This window comes from Mauremys reevesii, linkage group 2, assembly GCF_016161935.1.
Source record: "Mauremys reevesii isolate NIE-2019 linkage group 2, ASM1616193v1, whole genome shotgun sequence".
Lineage (NCBI taxonomy): Eukaryota > Metazoa > Chordata > Testudines > Geoemydidae > Mauremys > Mauremys reevesii.
This window is the reverse complement of record NC_052624.1, coordinates 95,222,331-95,241,009: the sequence shown is the minus strand read 5'-3', so window position 1 is coordinate 95,241,009 and position 18,679 is coordinate 95,222,331. Positions and strand designations below refer to the sequence as shown.

Below are 18,679 nucleotides of genomic sequence, written 5' to 3'. Positions count from 1 at the left end.
AAAATAGTTTATCCCATGTCCTTTATCAATTTGGCCACATTATCATGAAATGTAAATAAATATAGAAGTGTGTGCATTTTTTTAATGAATGATGCAGGCTTAACTGGTGAGTATAGGTCAATTCCAAAGAATTAATGGCCTGTGTATTAGCCAGATTGCATGAAGCATTTCTCAACACTGGTATTTAGAAAAAAATGAAAAATCATAGATGAGACATCATATATCTGCTTCTCTGACATATGGATACTGACTGCTTTCTTTAACAGGAGGTAATGACACGAACTGCAAGCTGGGCTTTCCTAAAATCATTGAACTCATTTAGGTTTCCTCTAAGAAAGGACATGTGCTTTCTATCACAGACCGAAGCAGTTTTCTTCAAAACGACTCCGCGACTAAGAACAATAGGGAAAAAAAGAAGTTGTTAAAATACTAACTCTTTTTAATGCCACCAGAGAGCGGGCAGTCTGCTTGTTAAATGTCTGAAGCTATTCTGCGGATCATTAGTTACAGTATGCAAGATTTACAGAAATACTACAGCAGGATCCTCCTTCACACCATACATCATTATCTTCAGATTCACCAGTGACTTCAAAGATACCAGGTCAGTCTGAACAACGCTCAAGACTGGGCACAAAGGATAATGCAACATGTTCCCTCATAGTGCTTTTACTGGGACTGGAGGGAAAAAGAAAAAGACTACTAAGAAGTTCACCATCGGTATTAAACACTTTCAAATAAAGATGCAATTCATTTTTTTTGAGGGAAACGGCGAACAAAGAAATCTTTTGTGGGTGGAAGCAAGGGATTGTTTTTTTATTTGAAGGTACATTAAGTCTGAGTTTGTAAAGTCTGTTCCAATCCAGATCCTCATCTGATGTAATCTGGCAAAGCTCTACTGATTGCTAAATCAGTGGACCTACACTGATTTTTATCAACAGAGGATCTGGCTCCTTCTTTTTAGTCAGACAAAGTGCAGGCAACAGCAATACAATTTTTCTCTACACACATAATCATGAGGACTTAGAAAGGTGAATATTGAGCACAAATGGGAATTTAGCCATGTGACCTGCCACATTAACAATTACAGAAATGGTTCCTAGCATTTTATAGCAACTGTATCAGTCAGTGCCCACCACCTCCCATTCAGCTGGGCATATACAAAACTGCAATAGACTCTGGGCTGTTCCAAAGCCCATTCGCAAAGCCTCAGTCTCTGCTGAAGATTGAAGCTTCCACGGCTGAATGGAAAGTGGGCAATAAAAGCCCATCAGAAGCCCAGAACAGAATTGTCTCATTAAAGGCCTGAATAATTGAGCAATGCCCAGTGTGGCTTAGGGAAGGAATATTCAGTCCAACATATGTTCAGGACAAGGACACCCATGCAGTCAGGCCATGACTGGCTATAGCTAAGTGTGCATGTTTGCTGGAGGCGGAGGAGGTGGGGACAGAAGGCACAGCAGAGAAGGTGTGCTGCTTTTCCACATGCTGTGTACCGACCAGGTGGTTCCATACTTGATCCAAGAATCAACTCCTCCCGCCCCCATTACACATGATTCCGTAAGGACACCTTTCACAGAAGTCACTTTCGTGGGTTTGCTGCAGATTTCTCTGTTAGGGCAGCAGAAATTTCTTCTGCATCGGGGACCTGAACTCTAGAATGTAGCCCAAGTGGTGAGAGCCAACTGCTACGGGCTAAAGAAGCAATACTGGTAGACATGTCAGTGGCAGGGAATCACTGTACTGCAGGAACCCTAAACAAGAGCTGAAAGCATTCCGAAGCACAAGCTGTTTCTTAGAAATGGATTGTTGAAATCAGTGGGAATTCTGCATGCAGATGTCTGGAAGAATCCGGTATGTAGACTTGAAAATGTGCCTGGTGTTATTGCTTTTCCACAGACCAGGAGAGGAGCTGAATCCCCCCTGTCAGATTAATGGATTTCCCAATATTAGGGCTGCACTGTTCAGTATCAGTATGGGGTGAAACCAACCTGCTAGGAAGTGTGGTTTCATTTAGCTTTGTTTGAACTGGCGAAATTCATCCTTATTTCCTAGTTGGTGGCTCTGACAAATGAGGGCAAAGGTGATCAGACTTGAAGCTTCCCAGCTACCGAGCTCATCAAACAAGTGATTGGTGACTGCAGCAGGTGTTCCTTTCATGTACCACAATGGTAAGGGTACACTAAAACACCTCTGGGTTTTTTTATACTCACTTTTTAACAAGTGGATGAAGATACTAAAAAACCTTGCATACCAGCTCTGTCCCAGGTCAGAGACACTCTGATCTTCTGATTAGTCTCTTCCTCTCAATCTAATAGGAACAATAGCTCTCTGAAGAGAGACTGTCCCTTAGATACAGCTGAATCCACCAAGCCCCAATATTAGACAATTGCATGACTCAGGTCTTTTTACATTTTATATTACAGACCTTGCTGTTTCTTGCCATTCTCTTTGGATCTTCTCTTAGACAGATGGGGATATTATTCACACAAGATTCACAACAGAAGCAGATTCCCTACCTTAGCTTCATTAATCCAGGTTTGGCAACAATACAATTTTACCACAAGCAGCTAGTATTTAGTAATTCCTTTGGCGCTCACAGTACTGGCATTAATCATCATATTTGTATTTGGAATTAATGTGAATTAGCATTAGATAGCATCAGAAAGCATTACATTACATTACAATCTATTAGCGTTTCCTATATAAAGGATACAACAGCCTTTCAATGCAATTTCATTTTAAGAGGATACATCACTGATTTCTTTGCCATTATGCACTAACTGTGAATGCATTTCAATCCTAGAGCAATATAATTTTAATTGACTATAATCTCTTCTTCACTGTTCCAGAAAGATACCCACATTTTCCAAAATGTATGAATGAACAAGAGTACAATTGTCTCACACAGGGATCACCAAACCTAACAAACAGACATGGATAGTACGAGTACTGGAGAGGTAGGAGGAGTGCTGGAGAGGCTCAGATTGCTTTTCTTACTGCTGCTTTGGTTTACATCAGACATGTCTGTCACAGGGAAGACTATCCACCATGAGCCTGCAAGTGGATAGAAGGCTTGAGAGATCAATGACACTCTCTGCTGTTTCTCAGAGGGATGAGCAGCACCTCACTGTGCCACGCTGTTGCCTTCATAGCTGTCAAAAGCAGAACCTGACACATGCTGCAATGTGATCTTAGACAATTTTCAGTTTCAACCCAATTAAATGCAGTGTCTTTCATTCAACTGAAACAGAGACCCTCCAGACAGAGGTGAATTGTGCTCTCAGGACCCTGGACAGTGGCACAAGGACGCAAAAAGCCTTTTCTGCCAATAGGTTGGTATTATGAATGGGTTGACAGAGAAATGCATTAAGGATTCTGTATGTTCAACAGTGAATGGAAAAGGCCATTTATTTGTTACCTATTCTTGAATTTTAAATCAATAGTCCTAGAGATGATGACTGAATTCCTGCATTTATAGAAACCCAGCAGCCCAGAGACAACAAACAGGTATTATCTGAATTTGGCCAAGCTTCAGGAAGTATGAACATTCTGTAAGTATCAACGGAACCATTGGTTAAAACATAAGGCAGAAAAATAAAATGTGGATAATATTTAGAATTTGACAAAGAAAACTGTCTCTCTCCATTCTAATGTTGGTGAAGCTGGCTTAGTATTGCATACATTTCATCCAGGCAGGAAAGTTATATTTACAAACAACTTTTTGAAGGGTCTCAAAGCATTTTATAAACCACATATTTATAGTAATTGCTTAATTCTGTTCTCAAAGGCAGCCACCTCTGGGAGAGAACATGAAAGCGGTTCACCAGGGCATAGCAATACCACAAACCACTTTAGGATAGGAAGAGAATAATAATGTTTGATCTGTTTGAAACCAGAATGATAACACTGTATCTCATTGAAACTACAGGGGAAAGTTTAGGTATGTGAAATATAATCAGCCTACTTAGAATCTGGTCAGGACATGAGGAAATTGAACCAACTAGCTGTGAAAGTGCCAGAGGATCCTTAGTGAACAGAAGTGGTCTGGACCTTGGTTTTCATCTTATTCATCAGACATAATTTGCTATCGTCCATTGAACTTGACAGCACTTTGTGTGGATAACAATGCACCTCTTTTTTCTGGCCTTCTCGGTAGGACTGACCATTCATACAAAGACCTTATAACCTTGTGAGCTGAAAAAGGCACTTGAAAAATCAATTTTATGAGGTAAATCCTGTCAGTGGTTTCTCAATGCACAATCCATATCAAATGGTGCTTACACACAGGCTTCGATGGCCAAAGTGTGGAAGATTAAACAAGATATTAACAAGGGGTTTCAAGGACAACAAAATAATTGCACCACCCTCTTACCTGATGTTTTACTTTGTTGTGTAGTAAAGCTGAACAAGATCCACACCGATGGCCTAATGACAACACAACACTGTGTAAATGGGGGGATCCAATTTAGGTCTCAATCTCGTTTGCTAGCAGGGGCCCAACTGCTGAAGAAGGGAGCACATCATGTTACTCCAAAGTCTAGTTCTGGCTAAAATACACAGCAGCACAGATAGTCTCTGAACAGAGCCACAGCCAAATATCCTTGCCAGAGGGAAGGTAACCATTGTGTGTGGCCATTGTGTGTACTAAGGGAGAAGGAAATGAGAAAAACTGAACAGACTGATGAACAAGTGGAAATTTCTCTGCTAAACCAATGCAAAAAGGTGGTTGGTTTGCAGATTCACCATATACTGGGTCCATTCAAGACAGAGCTTACTAACAGTCTCGTTAGGGGTTAAACAAAACACACACGTGTGCGCACGCACGCACACACAGAGTAAGGAGATCAAGGTACGGGGGGACTCTCATCTTTCACAGAGTCTTTGGCAGTTCAGATGAGTGTTGGACTCAGCCTAGCAGCCATCTCTGTGCTCTTTTTAATTGTCACCGGCTGCATCCTCCCAACATAGCAGAGCTATAAGAAAAGCACGGGGCTTCCTTTTATAGGAGCAACATGCTACACACAGAGCATCAGAGATCCCAGTTGCCTCCATCGAAAACAAAGGTGCAGAGACCTAGAAGCAGAATGCTGACGTGTAAACAGGTGCTTTTCCCAATAATATTGAGTGTAACCTCCATGATTATTCCACTTCCTTTCATATGTGCATGGAAGAATAATGGCAGGGTAATTCAGGGCCCACCTTATAAAACAACCCATAAAAAGGGAGGATAGATGTAAGGGAAGAAGTAAAAACATACCAAAATTTAGGCTATTCATGAATCCCTCCCACAGTGTCTTTAAAATGGATATTATCCCTTTCAGGAACAAGATTCCTTGCTTTGTATGATGCTGAACTCATTTTACCTCCCTGCAGGTAATGAGGTGAGGCAGGATTGTCTACATCACTACCATCAACATTGTGATATAAAGGAAAATAATAAACATGGTCCAGTGTGGCCAGTGCCACTTTCAAGTACAGAGAGTACAAACCTCACTCGCTGTCCTCCAGGAACTGCACTGAATGTATTTTCCTGAGACTTGTTCCATCTCCTGCACTGACCCTGAGGTGTGAGGTACTCACATATTGAAGGTCGCATCATTCACATCAGAGTTTAAATTCAAGTTCTTCCCATTCTTGTCTAAACAACTCCAACATTCAGTTCCTTTGTTAAAAAGGTTTAAACTGGAATGTTTGGCTACATGTTTCCTAGGCAGATTTTGCTCCTTCATTTTCCCATCCCAAGAATAAAAATGCCCCCCCCTTTTTTTTTCCTTTTTGCCACTAAGCATTTAAGCCTTCAGGAGCTACTTTCCATCTTCCATAATAATTAAACCAAATTTCAGGAAAGGTCAAGTACAACGAGATGGATTCAATGCCTGATTTTCTATCTCATGCACTCACAGAGGAAGAGAGGAGGCCAATGACAATGGCTAGTGTGCCAGACATCAGTTAGTTAAACTATGACAACCCATCAAAGGCTAAAAGAAGGAGAATTTTTTTGATGGTCCCATGAACTAAGAGGCTTTGTTCTGTTCATGTTATGTGTGCTTTCTTTCTCATTTGCTCGGGAGAGAGGACACTGACATGATTGTGTGCTGCTACATAATCACAGCTCTTCTCTGTCCTCTTCCTACCAGCATTATTTATCATTCCTGACATTTCATCTGATAATGAACTCGTTCTCCATGTCTTTCTTCAGGAATAATCATCAAAAGTCAAAATATTTCTTTTACCCCAGTGAAGCTTTTTTCCTATTGTTTCTGAAATATTTATTCCAAAATTTCAGTTATGGGATCAAAACCCTATGGGCTGCAAAATCTCGCAGTATAAAATAAAGATTGTATCATCAATCACATACATCCAGTACAAGGAATACAGCATGCAAACTATTTTAAGTCAATTAATATTGATAGACTAGACAGACAACCTAATATGGGTCCCTAAAAGGTATATGTGCCAGGCCCACTTCTGAACTTGCAAGGAGTTTATTTTTTAAATCCCCTTATGCATGGTTATGAGGCTCTGTTCACTCTAAATCAGATTACGTGGGCCCCATGTGTATTAAGCAAGTGAACATATGAACACAGAAGAGAAGTCAAATAGATTGCATGGAAGTCATTTTGAGGTGTGAAAGTCAGTTCATGGACAGTTTAGCTACTTTAGCACTATGAGCCTGATATTTATTCTACCTGCCTACATAAGGTATCCAAGGGTGGAGCTTTTTTAATGGTCAGATTCTGCCATCCTTACACTGAATAGTAAGCCCAGGCGCATTCTCACGATCATCTGTCCCCTGCAGGGAGAATGGCATGAACTGTCATTAGTAGTGTGCCCTCCATGTTCCCACAATATGCCTATTTAAAATTCAATTTGACAGTCTAAGCAAGGCCTAAATTTAATATAATTTAGTTAAATCGTTTACATTAAATGTAAAAAAAAAGGATATTAAGCTATACATGCTTTCTGCCATGTTTTAAAGAAAGTCAAACCACTGAACTGGTGGAAGTCACTGACATCGCGAACCAGAATTGGCTAAAGTTCTAAACCAGCTGTTGACAGCAGGTGCAGAGCAACAAATTTCTACATTTCAGTTTATTCAACTAGTTCAGTTAAATAACTAATTCATTCAAAGTTAAGAAACCTACTGGGGACGGGAAAAAGCAGGAAAGCTTGTCTTCCTCTTCCAATCTATGAATAAAAATGAGGTGAGAAGATGAGATCGGTTAGTTCTAAACACCTGAAGGACATTGCGACCAGAAACAATCACTTCATTTCTCTAAACTACAGATCATACTTCATTTGTTTAATAAAATCAGTTAGTTTGAAATGCCAAACATAGTTTGATAAACTTTATTTTTCTTATTTATCCAGCACATTTATGCATAGAGTTTAATGCCAGAAGGGACTACTGGATCATCTAGTCGGATTTAAGGTAGTTTTATTTAAAAAAAAATGCTGGGGGTTTGTGGATTTTTAACTGAATTTGAATGTCCATTCAAACAGAACTTGATACAAATTGCCAGTAATATGTAATATAATCATGTAGTAAATAAGAAATGCATCACTCACCACTTTTAACATAATAAAAATGTAAAAATGAAGATTCTGAATAAATGTAAGTGATATAATTGCTTAAATAAATAGCATATCCTCCTGGTTAGCAAAAAGAAGCACCAAATTTTGGGTAAAGGCTAAATTTAGTTGCAAATCAACATGTTTTAATGGTTACCAACCTATCAGAATCAACTGTTTTTAGGAAACTAAGAAGCACAAATGCAAAACACTATTAAAATCAACAATTTAAATAAAAGTTTCCTGCCTGCTGATTTAAATCATCATTAACAGCCGTGATTTAAATTGATTTGATTTAAATTAATTCACCCCACTCAGTCTACTGTATTCATCAAGCAATTAAAAAGAATCAAATAGTTTGATCTGATGAGATTTGTATTTAGTTAACATGTCAGTTCAAGTTCGCAGGTGAAGCGACGATGGCCTTTGGGCATTTACCTGCCATGGGACTAGGTGTGCCAACATAAAGTTGAACAAAAATATTACAGGTCTGAGCTATTTGTTCAAAATGAGAACCTGACCCTACCCATATTTGGAGCATCATCAGCAGCACCATAGCAAAAATAGTGGAAGCATGACCTAAAGGCCCTTCCTTGGAGTGAGTATGTCCCTTCAGAGGCGGGATATCCTTGGCATATTTCCAAAGCAAGGAATTCAGGCAATTCAATAGCAAAAATCAATTCTGGCAGGTAGTAATGCCCGGTAATGGTGAGACATTTTTCATGACAAGGAAGTAGGCTCTTATGCAAGATCACAACTTTAACGGTCTTTCTTTCAACAGTTTGAATACAACAACATAATATCTTCAATGTCTCAAATATCTGGTGATACAAACACTAATTGTGATGTAATCCACAAATATAAATACCCACTAACCAGTGTTGCCAACTCTTGCCATTTTTCACAAGTCTAGCAAATTGGTGTTTTTGCAACTAGAGTCAAATGATTACACAAAAATCTCAACATTCCTTTTCATGGGTTATCAACACTTTTGGAAACCATCTCATAACATAATCTGAAGAGTAAACATCTACCGCAGGTTCCAAAAACTAATATAGAGATGCTGGAGTCATAGGCACTGTGAACAGAGCCATCTGATTTAAAGAACCAGTCAGAGTACGGCATTCATGCCGTTGGTATGGCAGTCATGCTTTTACTGAACCTGCTTTTTGCTCCTCTAAATTCAGTCCACTATGAAACATGACATTCTAAATGGAGATAACCATTTACACATCTCCTATGTTGTTCAGCTTATGTAAATCCAAATGCAAACTAATCACTTCATTAGACAATGAAGCCCCTTCCCTACTTCCTACCCCACAATAAATGGTTCTTATGGGCATACTGGAAGCAGTCCAGTTGAGGGTTAGGACTCTGCAGTTAACCTACGAATTACAAAGTATGTTTAGCAAGGAATGTCACTGGAAGCTTAGGACACAGATTTCCAAGCTGTGATCTGTGAACTGCAAGTTGTCTACAGAGCCCTTGTTTGTGGTCTGTGGAGATATGGCTGGTCACTTGGTGTTAGATCTCCTTCGTGTTTCCATTTCTGAGAAACAGAATGCAAGGGATTGGGAGATGAAGTGATGAGGAAAATTGGATGGGATGGTGGGATTAATTTTTTTTTCAGAATAAAGACTTTGCAATGAACACAGCTAAGAGCTCTCCACTGTAAGATTATCTTTCCAGGGCAAGCAATTGCTGTAGTTCCCAGAGGGAGGTTAGGCAACTGTGAAGGGAAGGGGAGGTGTGCATGAGATACTCTCTCCATTAAGATGTGGTCCACCCTTGAGAAAGATTGAGAGCCCTGCCTTGAGGTATTGCTAGGGATGGATAAATGCATGAAATAAAGCCAGCAATGTTTAACCTTATGAACCTTATAACTGCTAGACAATTATTCATTTGGAATGAAACTATCAAGGATTTCACCTGTACACTGTCCACATTAACAGATGGAAATAGCAGCGATAGTTTAGAAACAAACACAAACAGAAAAAAACTGACACTTGCCTGGCTCTAATTAGGATGACAGCTGGGTAGAATTTATGGACCCTGGATAGAATTCAATCCTGGGGTAAGCAGGGGGCAACTCCATAGGAGTAATTTGGGTAATCTGTGTTCATAATGGACTGGAAACATGTCACCTCAGGATGTGATGCAGACATAAAATTTCTAGACACCATTAATGAGTGCTTCTTGGAGCAGCTAGTCCTGAAATCCACAAGGAGAGAGGTAATTCCTGATTTAGTGAATAGAGTGCACAAGATCCAGCCTAAGAGGTGAAAACAGCTGAACTGCTTGGTAATAGCAAACAAAATGTAATTAAATGTAATATCCTTGTGGGGGGGGGGGGGGGAATACCAGAGAAACCCACCACAGTAGCACTTAACTTCAAAAAGGGAAACTACACAAAAATGAAGAGGCTAGTTAAACGGAAATTAAAAGGAATAGTCTCAAGAGTGAAATGCCTGCAAATCGCATCGGAACTTTTTGAATACACCATCACAGAGGCTTGAACTACATGAACACTCCCCCAAAAATGACATCATGGCTAAACAACAGAGTAAAAGAGATGGTTAGAGACAAAAAGACAGCCTTTAAAAACGGGAAGTCAAATCCTATTGAAGAAAATAGAAAGGAGCATAAACTCTGGCAAGTCAAGTGTAAAAGTGTAATCAGGCAGGCCAAAAAAGAATTTGAAGAGCAACTACAAAAAGACACAAAAAATAACAGCAATTTTTTAAAGTACATCAGAAGCAGGAAGCCTGCCAAATAATCAGTGGTGCCACTGGGGGATCGAGATGCTAAAGGAGCACTCAAGGAAGACAAGGCTGTTGTGGAGAAGCAAAATGAATTCTTTGCATCAGTTTTCACAGCGGTGGATGAGAGGGAGATTCCCAAACTTGTGCCATTCTTTTTAGGTGACAAATCTAGGAACTGTCCCAGATTGAAGTGTTAGTAGAGAAAGTTTTGGAACAAACTGAGCAATTAAACTGTAATAAGTCACCAGGACCAGATGGTATTTTCACTCAAGAGTTCTGAAGGAACTCAGATATGAAATTGCAGAACTACTAACTGTGGTAGGTAACCTATCAGCTAAATCAGCATCTGTAGATGACTGGCAGATAGCTAACGTAACACCAATTTTTAAAAAAAGGGTCCAGAGGCGATCCTGGCAATTACAGGCCAGTAAGCCTAACTTCAGTACCAGGCAAACTGGTTGAAACTGTAGCAAAGAACAAAATTATCACACACATATATGTTGGGTAAGAGTCATATGTGTACAATATGACTGTTGTAAAGGGAAATCATGTCTCGCCAATCTACTGGAATTCTTTGAGAAGGGGTCAACAAACATGTGGACAAGAGTGATATAGTATACTTGGATTTTCAGAAAGCCTTTGACAAGGTCCCTCACCAAAAACTCTTGAGCAAAGTAAGCTGTTATGGGATAAGACGGAGGTCCTCTCATGGATCAGTAACTGGTTAAAAGATGGAAAACAAAGGGTAGGAATAAATGGTCAGTTTTCACAGTGGAGAGAGGTAAATAGCAGGGTCCTCAAATGATCTTTGCTGGAACCAGTGCTGATTAACTAATTCATAAATGATCTGGGAAAAGGAGTAAATAGTGAGGTGGCAGAATTTGCAGATGATACAAAATTACTCAAAATGGTTAAGTCCAAAGCTGACTGAGAAGAGTTACAAAAGAATCTCACAAAACTGGGTGACAAAATGGCAGATGAAATTCAATGTTGATAGATGCAAAGTAATGCACATTTGATAACATAAACCCAACTATACATACAAAATTATGAGGTCTCAATTAGTTCCAAGAGATCTTGGCATCATTGTGGATAATTCTCTAAAAACATCTGCTCAATGTGCAGTGGCAGTCAATAAAGTTGACAGAATATTAGGACCCATTAGGAAAGGGAGAGGTAAAAAGACATAAAATATGATATTGCCACTATATAAATCCATGGTACACCCACATCTTGAATACTGCGCGCAGTTCTAGTGGCCCCATCTCAAAAAAAGATATATTAGAACTGGAAAAAATACAGAGAAGGCAACAAAAATGATTGAAGGTATGGAACAGCTTCCATATGAAGAGAGATTAAAAAGACTGGACTGTTCATCTTAGAAAAGACAACTAAGTGGGGTTATAACAGAGGTCTATAAATTCATTAATGGTGTGGAGAAAGTGAACAAGGAAGTGTTATTTACTCCTTCATGTAACACAAGAATTAGGGGTCACCAAAAGAAATTAATAGGCAGCAGGTTAAAAACAAACACAAAGAAGTACTTCTTCACACAACACACAGTTGAATGCTCTGCCACGGGATGTTGTAAAAACCAAAAATATAACTGTGTTCTAAAAAAGAATTAGATAAGTTTATGGAGGATAGGTCCATTAACAGCTATGAGCCAAGATGATCAGTGATACAACCCCATGCTCTGGGTCTTACTAAACATCTGACTGCCAAAAGCTGGGACTGGACGACAGAAGGTTTATCATTTGATAAATTGCCCTGTTCTGTTCATTCCCTCTGAAGCATCTGGCACTGGCCACTATCAGAAGACAGGATATTGGGCTAGATGGACCACTGCTCTGACCCAATTGTGAAGGATCAATGGGCCTTGAACCCGGGCCTATCGGTCCCCAGGCACCGCTCAGGCCTCAACCACCATCCAGCAGCTCACCTGAGTAACCCAGGAAGGGTCCAGCAAACGATTAGCTCTCAGAGAGCCCTTCCCCCAAAGCTCCCAATTGATGGAAATATCCTGCTCCCCAATTGGCTGAGGAGTGCTATATAAACCAGGAACAACAGGAAGTTGTCTGAGCACCTAGAACAGTGATTTTCAACCTTTTTTTCATTTGCAGACCTCTAAAACATTTCAAATGGTGGTGTGGACACTTTGGAAATTTTAGACATAGTCTGTGGAACCCCAGAGGTCCACAAACCACAGGTCAAAAAATCACTTAACTAGAGGAATCTCTGGGTGGCTGCTGCTATGGACCCCTCCTGCTTACATACCTGCCTACTCCCAGTTCCTGCCCCCACCTGCTCCTGGTTCCTGTCCTCCTATCCCAGATCCTGCTGTCCTGCCCTACTCCAGGGCTCTGCTCCTCTGCCTTACTTCTGATGCGGTCTCTGGCTCTGACCTTCAGCTTAGTACCTGACACTGTCTTTGGTTTTGACCTTTGGCTCCAACCACAAGGCATGACTCATGCTCCGAACACTAGGCCTGACCACCCATGGCCTGGTCACTGCACCACTATGGCCGTTCTTATGTTCTTACAGTAGACATGAATTGCGCTTGCTGCCTCTCTCTTCAGGGCTCTGTTTGTTGACGCAGAGTACACTGCTCTCCAAAATATTAGTCTTCTGCATTGTTTGCTTCAGACTATAAGACTATATTATGGCAACACTGAACCAACAATATGATGCTTCAATCCCTGAAGGACAGCATCTTGCAGGCAGATAACACAGCACACTGGAACTGCTGAAGTTGGGGATGGTAGTAACACTTATGGGAGAAGAATGAGGTAGGATGAAAGTGGCAAAGGGGAGAATGGCAGGAAAGTGGGCAGAAGAGGAAGATGACAAAGGAAATTAAGGGAAAAAGAAAAGTGGGGGGAAGATTTATAAAATGGGTAGGGGGACAGCAAAAGAAAAGAGATTAGAGATAACAGTTCCCAAGTCTCCAAGTCTCTGGGACAGGGATTGTGTCTGTGTGTGTTTGTACTATATCTAAATAATAATAAACGATAAAAAAAGAACATATGAAACAGCAAGAAAAAAATTACCCACATTTGGGGCAGATTCTGCTGTCCCCCTGGAGTAAATCCATGCAAGTCAGTGGAGCTGCAAAGCTGTATAACTAGTGTAAATCAGATTAAAATCATGCCCCAAAATCTCCAACGGCCCCAGAACTTTGGGGATTTATTTACGAATGTAGAACACACAAACCAATTGTCTTTAAACGTTCCCTCCAGGTCCCAGTCAGGTTTCTTTCAGGTATGTTAGCAACAAGAAGAAAGTCAAGGAAAGTGTGGGCCCCTTACTGAATGAGGAAGGCAACCTAGTGACACAGGATGTGGAAAAAGCTAATGTACTCAATGCTTTTTTTGCCTCTGTCTTCACGAACAAGGTCAGCTCCCAGACTGCTGTACTGAGAGGCACAGCATAGGGAGGAGGTGACCAGCCCTCGGTGGAGAAAGAAGTATTCAGGACTATTTAGAAAAGCTGGACGAGCACAAGTCCATGGGGTTGGATGCGCTGCATCTGAGGGTGCTAAAGGAGTTGGCGGATGTGATTGCAGAGCCATTGGCCATTATCTTTGAAAAATCATGGTGATTGGGAGAGGTCCTGGATGACTGGAAAAAGGCTAATGTAGTGCCCATCTTTAAAAAAGGGAAGAAGCAGGATCCAGGGAACTACAGGCCAGTCAGCCTCACCTCAGTCCCTGGAAAAATCATGGAGCAGGTCCTCAAAGAATCAATTCTGAAGCACTTAGAGGAGAGGAAAGTGATCAGAAATAGTCAGCATGGATTCACCAAGGGCAAGTCATGCCTGACTAACCTAATTGCCTTCTATGACGAGATAACTGGCTCTGTGGATGAGGGGAAAGCAGTGGACGAGTTATACCTTGACTTTAGCAAAGCTTTTGATACATTCTCCCACAGTATTCTTGCCAGCAAGTTAAAGAAGTATGGGCTGGATGAATGGACTATAAAAGGTGGATACGAACCTGGTTAGATCGTCAGGCTCAACAGGTAGTGATCAATGGCTCCGTGTCTAGTTGGCAGCCGGTATCAAGCGGAGTGCCCCAAAGGTCAGTCCTGGGGCTGGTTTTGTTCAGTATCTTCATTAATGATCTAGAGGATGGTGTGGACTGCACCTTCATCAAGTTTGCAGATGACACTAAACTAGGAGGAGTGGTAGATGTGCTGGAGGGTAGGGATAGGATACAGAGAGACCTAGTCAAATTAGAGAATTGGGCCAAAAGAAATCTGATGAGGTTCAACAAGGACAAGTGCAGAGTCCTGCACTTAGGACGGAAGAATCCCATGCACTGCTACAGACTAGGGACCAAATGGCTAGGCAGCAGTTCTGCAGAAAAGGACCTAGGGGTTACAGTGGACGAGAAGCTGGATATGAGTCAACAGTGTGCCCTTGTTGCCAAGAAGGCTAACGGCATTTTGGGCTGTATAAGCAGGGGCATTGCCAGCAGATCGAGGGACGTGATCATTCCCCTCTATTCAACACTGGTGAGGTCTCATCTGTAGTACTGTGTCCAGTTTTGGGCCACACGCTACAAGAAGGATGTGGAAAAATCGGAAAGAGTCTAGAGGAGGGAAACAAAAATGATTAGGGGGCTGGAACACATGACTTATGAGGAGAGGCTGAGGGAACTGGGATTGTTTAGTCTGCAGAAGAGAAGAATGAGGGGAGATTTTATAGCTGCTTTCAACTACCTGAAGGGTGGTTCCAAAGATGGATCTAGACTGTTCTCAGTGGCACCAGATGACAGAACAAGGAGTAATGGTCTCAAGTTGCAATGGGGGAGGTTTAGGTTGGATATTAGGAAACACTATTTCACTAGTAGGGAGGTGAAGCACTGGAATGGGTTACCTAGGAAGGTGGTGGAATCTCCTTCCTTAGAGGTTTTTTAAGTCAGTCTTGACAAAGCCCTGGCTGGGATGATTTTGTTGGGGACTGGTCCTGCTTTGAACAGGGGGTTGGACTAGATACCTCCTGAGGTCCCTTCCAACCCTGATATTCTAAGATTCTATGAAGCCTGAGTCAGTTGACCCAGGCTCTGAGACTCACGGCCGTGGGGTGCTTTTTTTTTTTTTTAAACACCCGTATAAAGCTCCAGTTTGGAGAAAAGTTTTCTTCTCACTTTGCACCTTCCAACTGCTGCTTCTTGCTATTCCCCAGACCTCAGGACAACATCTTCATTCTTCATGAGGGGTGGTAATTCCTGATCCTTCAATAAGTGCTTCCACTGAACTCCAGGAAATCCTAACCATCTCCATGTTCCAGTCCCTCAGCAACAACACCTCTCCTCAGCTATAGACAAGAAGCTCTGCCTCCAGAATACACAGGTCTATCATTGGGTGGGGTGACAGAAGTGAATATGGAAAAAAATAATCACTTCAGCTAATGTAACAACTTAATTCATACACTTTGGGCTGACCTTTAACTTTAAAATGTTGGCTCTGAATTGTCATTCTCGGTGAATGACTATCCTGCTGTTATACTTTCTTAAGAGAAAATTCCTGTGGTTGGACTCCCAAAGGGCATCTGATTTCTGATTTGCTTGTGCATTCTTTGCTGGATTTTAGGGCCTGATCCAAAGCCTGCTGAAGTCACTAGCTTCTATTGACATCTATGAATTTTGGCCCAGACCCATAGCTGGGACCATTAAACCTAAATAAAACAGCCAAATGAAAAGAAAATTTCTCTGCTGCCACTAATCTAGAGGTCACTAGATCTGGTACTTTACAAAAGACTGACAGGTGTCACTAGGAACGTCTGTGGATTCCGCAAGTTATGTTACAGCTCAGATACCAAGATAATGAGGTACCAGGCCTGAATGGAGTACTTCTGTGGCAAACCTTCTAGAAAAATCACTTTAACAACCAGCTCACGGGGCACATGTAATGCTGAACAAATTGCTACAGTGCTCTGTCTGCTATGTCTTTCATGGATTTTTGTTGGGGGGGCGGGGGAGAGGGGATTTTTTTTTCCAAAGGAAAAAATCTCCTCAGGGGACCTATTTTCTTTTCCTCCTGTAACCTTGGCGCGCACACACACCAGAAAAATTATAGCTACAGTACAAATAAAAATAGTTAGAGAACCTACAGTAGTTGTTAATTTCCAAAGTACTCAACCTTGCCCATTTAATGAAAGAACAATACGATTCGATTTCAGTCCTGGCAAGATATTGTACTTCCAGGCAGATATTTCAGTCAGAGTGAATGCCAAAGGCAAGCAATGAATCTGAGTTTCAAGGAGAAGGACAAGAGGACAGATTGGCATGATCAAGACCACTGAACGTCTACTTGAACTTTTCTGCCTGCCTTTTCATTCTCATTTAAACAGTCAACCACAAGTTGACTATATATCAGGCTCGCTGACTTCTTAGCAGGGGCGTGCTTGGGGCGGCATGCCACGGGGGGGCGCTCTGCCGGTCGCGCGGCAGGCGGCTCCGGTGGACCTCCCGCCGGCAGGCTTGCCTGCGGGAGGTCCACCGGAGCCGCGGGACCAGTGGACCCTCCGCAGGCACCTCTGCAGGAGGTCCACTGGAGCCGCGGGACCGGCGACCGGCAGAGCGCCCCCTGCGGCATGCCGCCGTGCTTGGGGCGGCGAAATTGCTAGAGCCACCCCTGCTTCTTAGCAAGTAAAAGAGAAAAATGTGTTTAATGAGAGCTCACAAACTGCGAAACATTTTTACAGTTGAAGAGCAGATTTTTCTATTTGAAGTGCTGAAATGTATAACACAATTTCCCCATCCCTCACCCCCCAAATAAAGCTCAGGTTCAAATTTGTCATTGGTGTGTATTTTGTTCTCCTAGCTGAGTACAGAACAAGATCACTGTAAATTCCAGTAGCTATTTCTAATTAACAAAAAGTGTCCCAGTCAAGCTTTGTAAATAGTAGCCAAAGAAGCAAAATGCTTTAGGATTAGCTAAGAAGGATGTGACACCAAAAGTACTTATCTGTGCAGGCCCCAAGTAACATTTCGCTGGACCCAGAACAAACCCATAACATGGACCCCCATTTCAATCCACCCACCTACTTAAAGAAAAAAAACATTTTATTTCTGAAATGGCACAGATAGGCCTTATCACTTTACGTTTCTGGCCTTTGTCATTGAAAAATCATGCATGATCTCACTAAAGTCAATGTTTCTTGTGAGTTCACACTCTATAGACAAAACAGCAAGATAACTTAAGTATTCCTGTGCCATAGAAGATCATCTGTAGTTTTTGATGAGTGCCAGCTTGCTGAAATTTCTTTCGGCTTCTGCTCACTGGCAATGTGCAAAAAATTCGTAGGGCTATGCACACTTCACTGAAAATTAGTTGAATTTTTTGTTGTAAATCTCATTAACTAGTGGTGGCAGTTCAAGTTCTTTTCCAAAAGTAGTCCTGAAGATTTTTTTCAGATGCAGCATTTCACATGGAAAGTTTTCCAAAAGAACCTGAAGATACTTGAGAACCAGATATTTGAATAGTTCCTTCAGTTCCTCAGGCTCCAGTGTGACATAAAACAAATGGAACGTAAAACAAATGGACTAAATGGAACATAAAACAAATGTCACTGGTTCTTTGAATAAGCACTACAATTTTAAGATAACATTGTCCAAATTTGCATAGAACACATTCCTTCTGAATACTCTCTTTCATCTTCAGAGGTGACAGAATATGAATCCTCAGAGTCTCTCACCATTAAATCTTTCCTATGTCCTCTTCTGCAGTAATTGTGGCAAAATTCCCACACCTTCTGCCACAAGACATGCTGTGAATAGAATCTTGGGCCACTGATGTCAAAGTTGCTTTAATTCTTTAATAATATCAGCCCTGAGAGTAGACTCTGAATCAAGAGAGATTCTTGATGTTGCTTCAGTTCTAAAACTGCTTCTGATTGGCTCAGGTAAATCTTGAGAGAACTGGACATTGCACAGTTGCATAAGTATACACATACTCATCGAGATTATATAAATAACATTTAGTCAAACTCAAACATCCACAATTTAGCCTGAAATTTTTTTCACACAGTGATGGGCTTGTGGCAATAGGTGGGCCCTGATAAAGTGTACACATTCCCCCCCGCCCCTCCGCTTTAGTTGGGGGCCTGTACTTGTGACATTTCCTGCACCATCACCAACCGCCAGGGACTGCCTTATACTTAACTGATTACAGATTAGGCAATGCAGAATTAATACTGGACAGCCAATGCTTATAGATACAGAGAGAAAGAGAGAGAGCGAGCACGCGAGCAGGTATCCATCCAAAGGCAGCAACTAAGTGAAAAATTATAGTTTCATTTATGCATGGAAAATTAAATGATGCAGAAATGAAACAGAAGTC

At 41.3% G+C, this 18,679-nt stretch overlaps 1 protein-coding gene across 2 annotated transcripts in view; it reads right to left on the bottom strand.

The window, feature by feature from the left end:
* VOPP1 (VOPP1 WW domain binding protein) overlaps nt 1-18,679 on the bottom strand; it is a 99,540-nt gene that overhangs the window by 29,311 nt on the left and 51,550 nt on the right. The window lies entirely within an intron of this gene.